Raw genomic sequence first — 12,420 nt, 5'->3', positions numbered from 1 at the left:
TAAGATAATAGAAAGTATGTAATTCAAAGTAATAAGAACACGGAGTAAAATTACATTATTGACTTACTTTGTGCTAATGATGTCACTGTAACAGCACTATCTTGCAAATTGTCGCAAGATCGCTTTCTGGGTTGTGGTCGTAATACTTCATCTTGCTTTTGTAAATGTGGTGGAAAGTTAAAGATAGTAGGTACTGCTTTTGAAGAAAGGCGCCTCTGGACATTTGTGTGGTACATATATTTCTCTTCAAAATGAGCTGAACAGAGGTAACTGGCTATAGTAGGAAACCAGTTTTCTCGCTTCATATTTATAACCCATCTTTTTGTAATTTCCTTATCTTTTAAAGGAAATCTGTAATCAACGATAAATAAATTACTTTCCTGCATTCGTCTTAAGCATAATTACAGTTCCAATGCAAATGACTCTTTATTAAACATTAAAAAACGTGTCGTATTTCGGTACTAATATACTTACTTACTATATGAAATATTTGTTGTTTTATCGTTGCGATTTGTGCAGTTGAACGCTGAACACACTGCAGGCATGTTGACTTTATATTTTGTAACAAAAAAGTCAACTAGAAAAGTTAAATATTGCAGTAATATCACAACAGCTGACACACTTCCAACACAAATAACAGTAACGCTTTCCTAATGTTTTGACTAAGGAGAACATGGCGGCCGAGTTAGCGTTGGTTGCCGCTAGGAGCGCTGTAACTAGTATCTCAGCCACTCTATGAAATTTTAACTCGTTGGTTACAATTGTCAATCGTGGTGAGATCGGTGTCTGTGTAGTTGTGAGTGCGCTACGTCGGAGCTAAGTGATATCGAACGTGGGCGAATTGTTGGTGCTCGTATGGTGCGAGCTTCCGTAACAAAGGGAGTCGAATTATTTGGTGTTCACCGCATCGGAGATTTAAACCACATACCGGGAAGTCACAACGCGGATGAAAGTGTGTGCTGGTTGTTCGTGACGGACTGTCACTGGAGAGGACTGTGACGAAAAAGGTGGCGACAGCACTGCAGAACTGAATACCGCACTCGCGAGCCCTGTCAGCACTAAAGTAACGCGATAGGAGCTCCAGAAGCAAGGGATTGTAGGGCGAGGGGATTAGGAAACGACTCAATAGTGATGAAAATGCCTTCGATGGCAAAAATATGGCGCCGGCGCCATAGAACCTAGACTGTGGGGCAATGGAAGGAAGTAATTTGGTAGGATGCGTCTTGTTTCACGCTGTTTCCAACTTGTGGTCGGGTGTGCGCCGTGGGTAGTTGGTTGATTTGGGGAAGAGGACCAAACAGCGAGGTCATCAGTCCCATTTGATTGGGGAAGGAAGTCGGCTGTGCCCTTTCAAGGGAACCATCCCGCCATTTGCCCGGAGCGATTTAGGTAAATAACGGAAAACCTAAATCAGGGTGGCAAGACGCGGGTTTGAGCCGTCGTCCTCTCGAATGCGAGTCTAGTATGCTAACCATGCGCCACCGCGCTTGGTCCCCCAAGAGTGAAACATGGCGTGGCGTTAGGTGCTGATTTGGGCAGCCCCACAATGGTATTCCATAGACCCAGTGGTACTCCACAAGGTCGCATTACTGCCAAGAACTGTCATAATTTTGGCTGATCAGATCTAACCCATGGTACAATTTTTGTTCCTCAATGGTGATGCCGTGTTAAAACACGACCGTGCAACTGCTCGCATAATCCAGGACTGGGTTCGTGATCACGAGAATGAATGGTCGCGTCTCTCCTGGCTACCACAGTCACCAGATCTCAGTAGTATTGAGGCATTGTGCTCTCCTTTGGAGAGAAATATGCACCGTCACTGTCCATCTCTATCATTGTTACGTGAACTAGCCATTACTTTGCAGGAAGAATGGTACAAGATTCCCTTGAAAGCAATGCAGGACCTGTATCTGTATTTAACCATTTCGAATCTGCTGGAAGCTGCTTTGAATTCCGAAGTTACGTATTGCATAGCGTTTTATAGATGTAAACGTCTGAAAACGGCGTTTTTAGGCCACTGTGTCAAACTGAACTCGTATGAAGTTTAACGTCTCTATCTGCTGCAAAACCCGTGTAAAAATTCTGAAATTCATGTGTCCTACAGCTTGTAAGGTGCCTCTTACGTGAGGAAGCAATTTTTACCAGTTCTAATAAATTGTCTCTTATTGATATATTCACGATAGTTAGGGAGTGCTGTAGTCCGTAGGCGGCCATGAGGTGGGGAGCATTTCCCACGCTGGCTGGCTAGGTGACGAAGCGACCATACTTCGCGCGTAGTGGGGTGGGGCTCGGCGCTGGACCGTAGCAACAAGACAGCCTGGGAAATATACGCAACGGGAAGTACCGCCATCTTGGCGCCAAAGTCACAGATTTTATTTATATTTAATAATTAGTCATTTATAGCAACATGAATACTAAGAGCCTCTGGATGTTTAAAACTATTTATCATAATTTTGCCTCGTTAAAATTCGCACCCGTTCATTAACAAATGCATATCTTAGTAAGTACGAACTTGATCGGAATCCACTGACTGTGACGAAACTAGTAGGAGATACGGATGCGCGCCAAAGTCGACAGTCGGTGTTAAGAGCTCTTCCTGTCTTGTTAGATGGTAGCCATGCTCTCGGTTACGAGTAGTTTGTGGCATGAGTGTTACATTATTGATCTAATAGGAATAAAAGTGATATTACGGCATTCTGAATGTTAATTTCGAGTAAATAGACACCCCAAATTTGATCGACAGCAGTTTCAGATAATTAGCTTCCACCGACAGAGACATCCAATGCGCCAATGAAGAATCTGCACGGGACGACATTTACGAGAGCTGCACCGCGCACAGGTAGGAGGAAATTCGAGGACACGACCCACCAAGGCGGATCAAGGAAAGTCCGACTTCCACTCGCAAATTCCGGGTGGAAATGCTGACCAGTTATATTGTACGTCACATACCTCCCTCTACGGAATCGCGGCTAAGCTGAGTAATAACAGTATCAGTTTAGAAGCGAGGGGGATCATGCAAGCTCTGTTGTATTTTTATGCACGTTAAAAACTCCTTGATTTTCAATTAGTAACGGTCCTACGTTTGTTTTTGAAACAGGAATTTTGAAATTTGGGAAAGTTTCCTGTTTACGTCGCATATTTAGAAAACTATTCCAGACACCGAAGTAACATCTTGGTGCCTACACCAAAAGAAATAATTTAAAATACAGTTAACTTGTCGTACGAAAACATCCCTTAGTCCGACAGACGGAAAGAGATGTCGAAATGATCAACAAATACAAGATTCAATGGACGTTGTTCATTAAATTACACTATAAACGAGTCAATGGGGAAACGTCGCTTATTTTAGTCAGTGGAATTATCGGTGCTCGTAGTGACAGATATAATAAAGTTTCGAAGCGCTATTGTAATACACTTTAATTATTCCATGCTTGTTGCATTTCTTAACATGTTTCACTACTTTTTGTCAGTCTTCGGGTGAAGTCTTAACTGCTTTCGTTGTAAATAGCTCGATTAGATTGTCGAACAGACACCTCCACGCACAGAGTAGTAGCGGAGAGTTTTATGGCGCGTCAGCAGTTAGGTGGCTCCAGTAATCAGCGATAGTGCAACTGGCGCGCCAGTAAGAGCGAAGCTAGCTTCGAACTGAGAAAGGCAAGCGCGCCGGATGATTTAGAACGCCGCTAAAAGCCGCCATCACTTGCCGCGAGCCCTCTAACAAGTGCTGTGCTGCAACCGCTGGGTGCGAGTGAGCAAGACTTTTACTACAGACGTGTTGTGCTCCGGCTACACGAAAAGTAAAACACCAGATTCTTCAGAGCCTCGCGAAGACCAAATGCAGCGATGTCGAGAATACTGCCGTGAATGAATGCAGTTACATATAGATTCAAAAACGTTTACTTGAAGACTATAACCAAAGTACAATCTTAGACTTACTGTGCAGTTCACACTTACGTGCTTCGGAGTGTACGCAACACACGCTTTTAAAACTGGATGTCTACTGTTCCTCTCAAGCTCGTAGACGTAACATTCGGAGAAAAAGTTAGTGTTCTAAATTTTGTCAACAGGTTTCACCGCAATGAAAAACATGTGTGTTTTAATGAGCGTGCTTTTTTTCGTACCTGTGAAACTCGCTCTTCTATTTCTTGACAAGAAAAGATCACTACTCCCCAGATACTTAGGTGAGTCACCAATGTAAAAATTTGTATCTTTGCTCGTCTAAAGGATATCTAACTCGATTCTCTTAAGACTCATTTGGGGATCTCTCTTAACATTGCTCTTAAATGGCTTCTTTCCTCACCATTCACCCATAGAAATAATTTTATAATTCGTTTTGATTTTCTGTTTACTTCAACAGACTATAAATGATAACTCAGATTTCATTAGATGAGTTCCGGTAAATTACTACTTACCATGAACTTTCTGACGGGAAATCACTAATCCAGTCACATAACTGAGGTAGTCGCCTTCATTTTCTGTTTGATCTCTATCGTGATTTTTCTTAAGTAGCGCAAGAACACGTCTACATTACTTGTTCGCTGCAATTGAATTGATAGAGAAAGCTGAAACTTGTCACAACTCAAGGACACAGAGCAAGGTAGGAAACCAGTTCCACACTAATACGCCACGACAAATGGTTATTTATTAATGCCAGCAATCCCTTTTTGTCGAGGTTGCAATGTTGGGTTATCCAGTAGGGGGGATGCATGTCGACTGTTATTAGGTTCGTCTTTTTCATGAATTGTTCTCATCTACAGTACGTCTTCAGCGTGGAAATGAATAAACCACCGACAAGTGAGCAGTTCGTTACAGTATCAGAAATTTCGTTCAAAGTTACGACATGAAGTGTGAGATACAGGTTGATTCATATGTGAAAGCGACACACGAAACAGTCGGTACTAGATGATGGCAATAACCCACTTGCTTGGCTCGAGGCAATCTACAGGCTGATTAAAAAAGAATACCACAACTTTAGGAATTTAAAACTCTGCAACGACAAAAGGCAGAGCTAAGCACTATCTATCGGCGAATTAAGGGAGCTATAAAGTTTCATATAGTTGTACATTTGTTCGCTTGAGGCGCTGTTGACTAGGCGTCAGCGTCAGTTGATGCTAAGATGGCGACCGCTCAACAGAAAGCTTTTTGTGTTATTGAGTACGGCAGAAGTGAATCGACGACAGTTGTTCAGCGTGCATTTCGAACGAGGTATGGTGTTAAATCTCCTGATAGGTGGTGTATTAAACGTTGGTATAAACAGTTTACAGAGAATGGGTGTTTGTGCAAAGGGAAAAGTTCTGGACGGCCGAGAACGAGTGATGAAAATGTAGCACGCATCCAGCAAGCATTTGTTCGCAGCCCAGGAAAATCGACTCGCAGAGCTAGCAGAGAGCTGCAAATTCCACAATCAACTGTATGGAGAGTCCTACGAAAAAGGTTAGTTATGGAACCTTATCGTCTGAAATTGGTTCAAGCACTGTCTGCAGCTGATAAGATTAAAAGAATCGATTTCTGTGATTTTATCCTTGCTCCAATGGAAACAGACAAATCTTTCGTTTCAAAGATTGTGTTTAGTGATGAAGCAACTTTCCACACTAACGGGAAAGTCAACCGTCACAATGTCTGTATATGGGGCACTGAGAATCCGCGGGAAACAACTCAGTATGAACGTGACTCGCCTAAGGGGAACGTTTTCTGTGCCATTTCAGCCAATAAAGTTTTTGGTCCCTTTTTCTTCGAAGGTGCTACTGTAACTGGACTACAGTATCTGGAGATGTTAGAGAATTGGCTGTTCCCTGAGCTCGAACAAGAAGCACAACAATTCATATTTCAGCAGGATGGAGCGCCACCACATTGGCACTTATCTGTCCGTAACTACCTGAACGTAAACTACCCGAGGCGATGGATCGGCCGCCAGGCAGCCCGTGACAGAGTACTTCATCACTGGCCTCCAAGAAGCCCTGATCTTACCCCCTGCGATTTTTTCTTATGGGGGTATCTTAAGGATATGGTGTTTCGGCCACCTCTCCCAGCCACCATTGATGATTTGAAACGAGAAATAACAGCAGCTATCCAAACTGTTACGCCTGATATGCAACAGAGAGTGTGGAACGAGTTGGAGTATCGGGTTGATATTGCTCGAGTGTCTGGAGGGGGCCATATTGAACATCTCTGAACTTGTTTTTGAGTGAAAAAAAAACCTTTTTAAATACTCTTTGTAATGATGTATAACAGAAGGTTATATTATGTTTCTTTCATTAAATACACATTTTTAAAGTTGTGGTATTCTTTTTGAATCACCCTGTAAATTGACGAAATAGAAGCATTTCCAAAATGGCGGCTACTATAGTGATACCATTGTGGTCAAATGGTACCTAACGAAACAGGATTCATAAAGAACAGCTTCTCAGCCGCGTTCAGAAATTCCTGTCGCCAGAGGCTGTTTAAAGCTAGGTATGTGATTTCGTGTAATGGGTGTATACACAGAACAGCCAAAGAAACTGGTGTAGGAATGCGTATTCTAATATGGAGATATGTAAACAGGCAGGATACGGCGCTGCTGTCGGCAAAGCGTATATGAGACAACAAATGCCTGGCGCAGTTGCTATATCGGTTACTGATGCTACAATGGCAGGTTATCAAGGTTTACGTGAGTGTGAACGTGGTGTTATAGCCGGCGCACGAGCGATGGTGCACAGCATCTCCGAGGTAGCGGCAAAGTGAGGATTTTCCCATACGATCATTTCACGAATACATCGTGAACATCAGGAATCCGATAAAACATCAAATCTCCAACATTGCTGCGCCTGGAAAAAGATCCTACAATAACAGGACCGACGACGACTGAAGAGAATCGTTCAACGTGAAAGAAGTGCAACCCTTCCGCGTATTGATGCAGATTTCAATGTTGGGCCATCCAAAAGTATCAGTGTGCGAACTATTCAACGAAACTCGTCGATATGGGCTTTCGGAGCCCAAGTCACACTCTTGTTCCCTTGATGACTGCACGATACAAAGCTTTACGTCTCGCCTGGGGGCGTCATCGACATTGGACCGTTGATGACTGGTAACATGTTGCCTAGTCTAACAGGTCTCTTTTCAAATTGAATCAAGCAGATGGACGTGGACGGGTGTGGTGATAACCTTATGGGCCCATGGACCCTGCATGTCAGCAGGGGACTGTACAAGGTGGTGGAGGCTTTGTAATGGTGTGGGGCGGGTGCAGTTGGTGTGACATGGAACCCCTGATACGTCTAGATACGGCTCTGACAGGTGACACTTAAGTAAGCATCTTGTCTGATCCAGTCATGTCCATTGCGCATTCAAGCGGACTTTGGAAATTCCAGCAGAACTATGCGACACCCCACACGTCCAGAATTGCTGCAGAGAGGCTTCAGGAACAATCTTCTGGGTTTAAACACTTCCGCTGACCACCAAACTCCCAAGACATGAACATTATTGAGCATATCTGGGATGCCTTGCAACGTGCTGTTCAGAGGAGATCTCCACCCCCTTCGCACTCTTACTGATTAATGGACAGTCCTGCAGGATTCATGGTGTCAATTCCCACCAGCATTACTTCAGACATTAGTGGAGTCCATGCCACGTCGTGTTGTGGCGCTTCTGTGCGCTCGTGGGGGGCCTACACAATATTAGTAAGGTGTACCAGTTGCTTTGGCTCTTCAGTGTGATACCGACGTCTTCAGTAGCTGGTGTCCATGTGTTTCTTAGATGTTCTCGAGTCATACATCCATCTGTAAGCTAAGGTCTTTCTGTTGGTATGTCAACCTATCTACTGTCGATTTGCCTGGCTATCTGCTCCGACCAACACCAGTTCGTGGTTACCCCAGTTCGCTACCCTCAGTCATAACTACGTCCTACACTTCCATCTCTACTGTGTTCCGTTTATTGGTTTCCCTATGCCTCCTAAGAATTCCTTAGAAACAACTCTGCATTGCTCGCTGACCGTTCTTCAGACTTTTTTCCTCATTTTTTGCGTTTAAATCTCCATGTTTCGCTGCCAATCTCAAAAGAATGCCAAAAGCACTGCACGTCGTTTGTCACCTTTCTTTCTTTCTTTCCCGGCCTTCCTTCGTCGCTTTCAGTTATTGCATGAAAGATAAGACCTCAACTCGGTGAAATTTCTTGGAGAACTTCCTCCCGACCATCTCGGCGAGAGGAGGTCCTTCTGACCAGGTTGCGGATTGGGCATTGCCGGTTTAGCCACCGCTACCTGCTCTCCAGTGACCCAGCCCCGCAGTGCCCTTGTGGTCAGACATTAACAGTGCGCCATGTTTTATTGTCGTGTCCCCGCTTTAGTCAATCTCGTGTTGTCCTGTCCCTGCCATCTACTTTACCGGATATTTTAGCTGATGACGCTCGAGCAGCTGCTCGTGTTGTGCGTTTTATAACTTTGACTGGCTTGTCCAAAGACATCTAACCTTTTTACTTATTTTATCTCCATCTTTGTTAGGTCTTTCTGGTGTCCCCCCCACCCCTTGAGTTTTACTAGATTCCCTGTGCTCTAACAACAGTGACTGGGCGCTAATGACCTCAGTAGTTGAGCGCCCTTAAACCCCACCAAAAAAAAAAATCGGTATAATTTCATTGATAAATTATGTTGTATTTCATTTTGGTATGTTATTTTAGTCTCATTATGTTTTAGACCTACCTCCTCTACTAAGTTATTTCATCACTTCTTATAGTCCGTGTGTGTGTGTGTGTGTGTGTGTGTGTGTGTGTGTGTGTGTGTGTGTGTGTGTGTGTGTGTATGTGTGTGTGTGGTGGAGGGGGTGAGGGACAAATAGCACGATGTCATCAGCAAAACGAAGGTGGTTCAAATGTACTTGGCGAAATGGGTGATACACACTGTGCTGCCTTACAGTACGTTTGTACGTTTATTCACTACCGGTTTCGATAATGGCCCTTTTCACAGTGGAAAAAAATATCTGTTGAGACAACGTCGCGTGGCATCGTGCTATTTAGCCAGAAAATTTAAGAAAACCGGTACATAACACTGCTATTCAGGCTTAACCAAGCAGAAAACGTTGAAAACATGAAAATCTGTAAGAGCAGTAAGTGCACTTAATCGTTATAGCCAGTTTCTCGAAATCGGACGATGGTAGATTCACATGTCAAGCAGAAGGCAAAATTAGCTGCCGAAGAGAAACTCAGTTACAGGCCAAACAGAATTTCCACTATCGACGCAGTGAGATGAACTTTACTCCACAGTGCATTGGTTCGCGACGAGACCATTTGCAGCAGAATACTGTTAGCACGGAGTCTTTACAGTGCAGATAAAACGCAGTCTTTGTAGCGAGATACAACGGCGGTGCACTGTTGACGCAGACGGATACCCAGCAGCACAAGGCTCTACACAGCTCTGTTTATAGTGCCGTCACTGGCACTGCAGCGGCTTCAAAGTCAAAGCAATAACAAAGTGCATAGCGAGACTGCTCCTACAAGCGGGTGTTGTGTACTTCGCGCATTTGCGAAGCAGACCCGCAGTAGCCACCAGAGAGGCGCTGAAGCAGATGCACGCCGGTTTATCGGATTTTCTGTTAGTGCCGGCGCCAGAGCGGCTTTGTGCTGCCGGAGCGCTGACTTTCTTTGATGATCCGTCCTGTCCTATGTCTGCCTGTAGCCAGGAGATCGCTTTGCAACCCCCGTCGAGTTCTCGGGAAAGCACAAGGGACACCGATAATTTCTACGTATGCAGGCCACCTTCTTGAGGGTTCCGCAGATCTCATTGGTTCCTCTTCCCAAGGCTTTGTGTATCACGTTGCACAGAAGGCTTTGTAAATGAATCTTTATGAATGATGAAATCATTGTTTTTAATTAATTTTATGTATTAATTTCGATTTAATGTCTTTTATCACCCGGTTTTTTTGTCCTCATTGTTGCGTTCGTTACATTTGTTCCTCATTTTGCTTGAATTTCGTTTTACTTATAAATCTTTCTTTCATTTAAATATTCGTCTGCGTTATTATGCCCATGGCGCAGTAGGTATTTAGGGCTATGTTTCAAATGTTTGCACGACTACTAACATGCACATCTGATGACAAAATTACATTTTTCGCACCATTGCACAAATATAAATAGATTATTTCGTCTTTTGTTTTTTAACTGATAGATCGAAATTTTCAAATAATTGAATATTATAGTAAATATAATTATGTTAATGTTCACAAAAATTCCAATTGGAACAATAATAATACAAAGCAGGAATAAAACAAATGAAAAAGTTCATATAGTTATTAAAGTGGTGTGACAAAGGAATAGAAATAAATTACTTTTAAACAAACTGCCTGAATAAAACTAATGATCGAAGTAATTTAGATAACGATTTAAAAATAAAAAATATTTGTGCATGTGTTGCTGTTATACTATCCATTACACCACGCAGCCAGGCTAGACGATGCAAGCTTTTTCGTAGTTATTGTCACACAAAATTCCGAATGTTTCTTTCGTCAGTTACTTGCAAACGAGAGCCCACCTGGCTAATGGCTGCAGTGTCACACACCTGGGATCTTAACCTATACCACGATACACATAGTTTCAAAAAGTCGATCGCACTGCCAGGAACCTCTCCCAGTTAGACACACTCTAGTTTTATCGAATCAGTGGCTTTACACAGAACTTGTCTGAATTGTATTTAAAAAAAAACATTACGCAAAAAGTTGTGATAAATAATTCAGTGCACCAAAGGGTGACTGGGGACATAGTGTCCATAGGGTTCAGTGTTGGGTCCACTCTTACTCATTACATATGGGAGTGACTGTCCGTCCACTTACCATCCAAAAACCAGAACTGGTACTTGTTGCAGACCATATTAGTGTGATAACAAACTCTATTAGAGAGAAAGCCATGGAACAGATTGTTAAAGAGGTTTTTAAAAGAATCATTTAGCGTTTCTCCGAAAATTGACTCTTCCCTACCTTTTTGGGGAAACACACTATCTTCAATGCTCGTCAGCAAATTGTTGCATCAACGATAACTGATGTAGATGATGAACAGAAGTTAGAAATACGCCAGATTTTGGAGTGTAAATATCGAAGAAAACTTGAACTGGAAGCAGCATATTAGGTTCACAGTGAGACAGTACGAAGTGCGATGAGACACGTTGCAATAAAGGTGGCACGACTCGACGCTTCTCAGTGCGTCACTCCTATTTCCATTGGGATGATACAGGGTGGCAATTATTGAACTATATGAAGAAAACGTAAATTAGTTACAAACTATGGCATGCACACACTTCATTCAATATGTAAACGTTGCTACGGATATTCGTATTTAGGTTATGACATATTCGATGTTACTGCCATAATTGACGATGATTCTGGGTTTATTGCTGTACACCTTGTCTTTAATATAGCCCCACAAAAAGGAGTCCCATGTGTTCAGATCCTGAGAATGACAGCCAATCGAGGCCCATGCCAGTGGCCTCTGGGTACCCCAGACCCAGAATGCGGTCCACAGAGTGCTCCTCCAGGACATCAAAATTCTCCAATTTCGATGGGGTCGGTTTCCGTCTTGCATGAACCGCATTTTGTCGAAATCAGGGTCACTTTGGATAACGGGATGAAATCATCTTCCAAAACCTTCACCGTTCAGCAGTCACCATGCCATCAAGGAATATCGTACCGAGTATTCCATGACTGGACATTGTACACAAGTCACCCGTTGAGGATAAAGAGAATTATCGATCGCGAAATGCGGATTCTCAGTCCCCCAAATACTTACTGACGAACCCACCCAAATGAAAGTGGGTTTCCTCGCTAAACCAAACCAAACCATACAGCGCATACTAATTCCCATCATGCCGTGCGGCTAACCGTGCAGTTTGAACATGCTAACGCAAACCGTTCAGAACTTACGATGATTATATTTGATATAGTTAAATAATTGTCATCCTGTGAGATATACGATGCGCTACGGTACACGATGCTACTCACATATGACAGGCAACAAGACGGCACTAATCACGTTTCTGCTACAGTTGCAATCATGAGCTCTTTTGAAGGACGATATTGCGACTTGTCATTATTTAAATCTAAAAAAAAAAGTGGAAGTGCTGTATGAGCCCTTCAATGCTATAAATATCAAATATAGGTGAGGAGGTCTCTCAACACGAATGAACTGGCTGACCGTTTGGCTACAGAAGCAGATACTTACACCCCCCCCCCCCAATTCCCATTTCCTTTCATGCGTGCTTCCAGCTGTGGGTATGCGGATCTACGTCAAATCACTCTTCGCCCAAAAGTGGAATGCCATCTGGAGCACTACTGCTCATAGTAATGAACTCCGCACACTCAAGGAGTCTACTGCTGTTTGGTGTCCCTCCTTCCGCCCCTCTCGGAAGGAGTCCACGCATTGGTCATACCCGGCTCACCCGTTGTTTCCTCCTACGTAACGACCCACCCC

This window comes from Schistocerca nitens, chromosome 2 (genome assembly GCF_023898315.1).
Source record: "Schistocerca nitens isolate TAMUIC-IGC-003100 chromosome 2, iqSchNite1.1, whole genome shotgun sequence".
In the NCBI taxonomy this organism is placed as follows: domain Eukaryota; kingdom Metazoa; phylum Arthropoda; class Insecta; order Orthoptera; family Acrididae; genus Schistocerca; species Schistocerca nitens.
The sequence above is the reverse complement of the archived record's forward strand: the minus strand, read 5'-3'. Positions refer to the sequence as shown.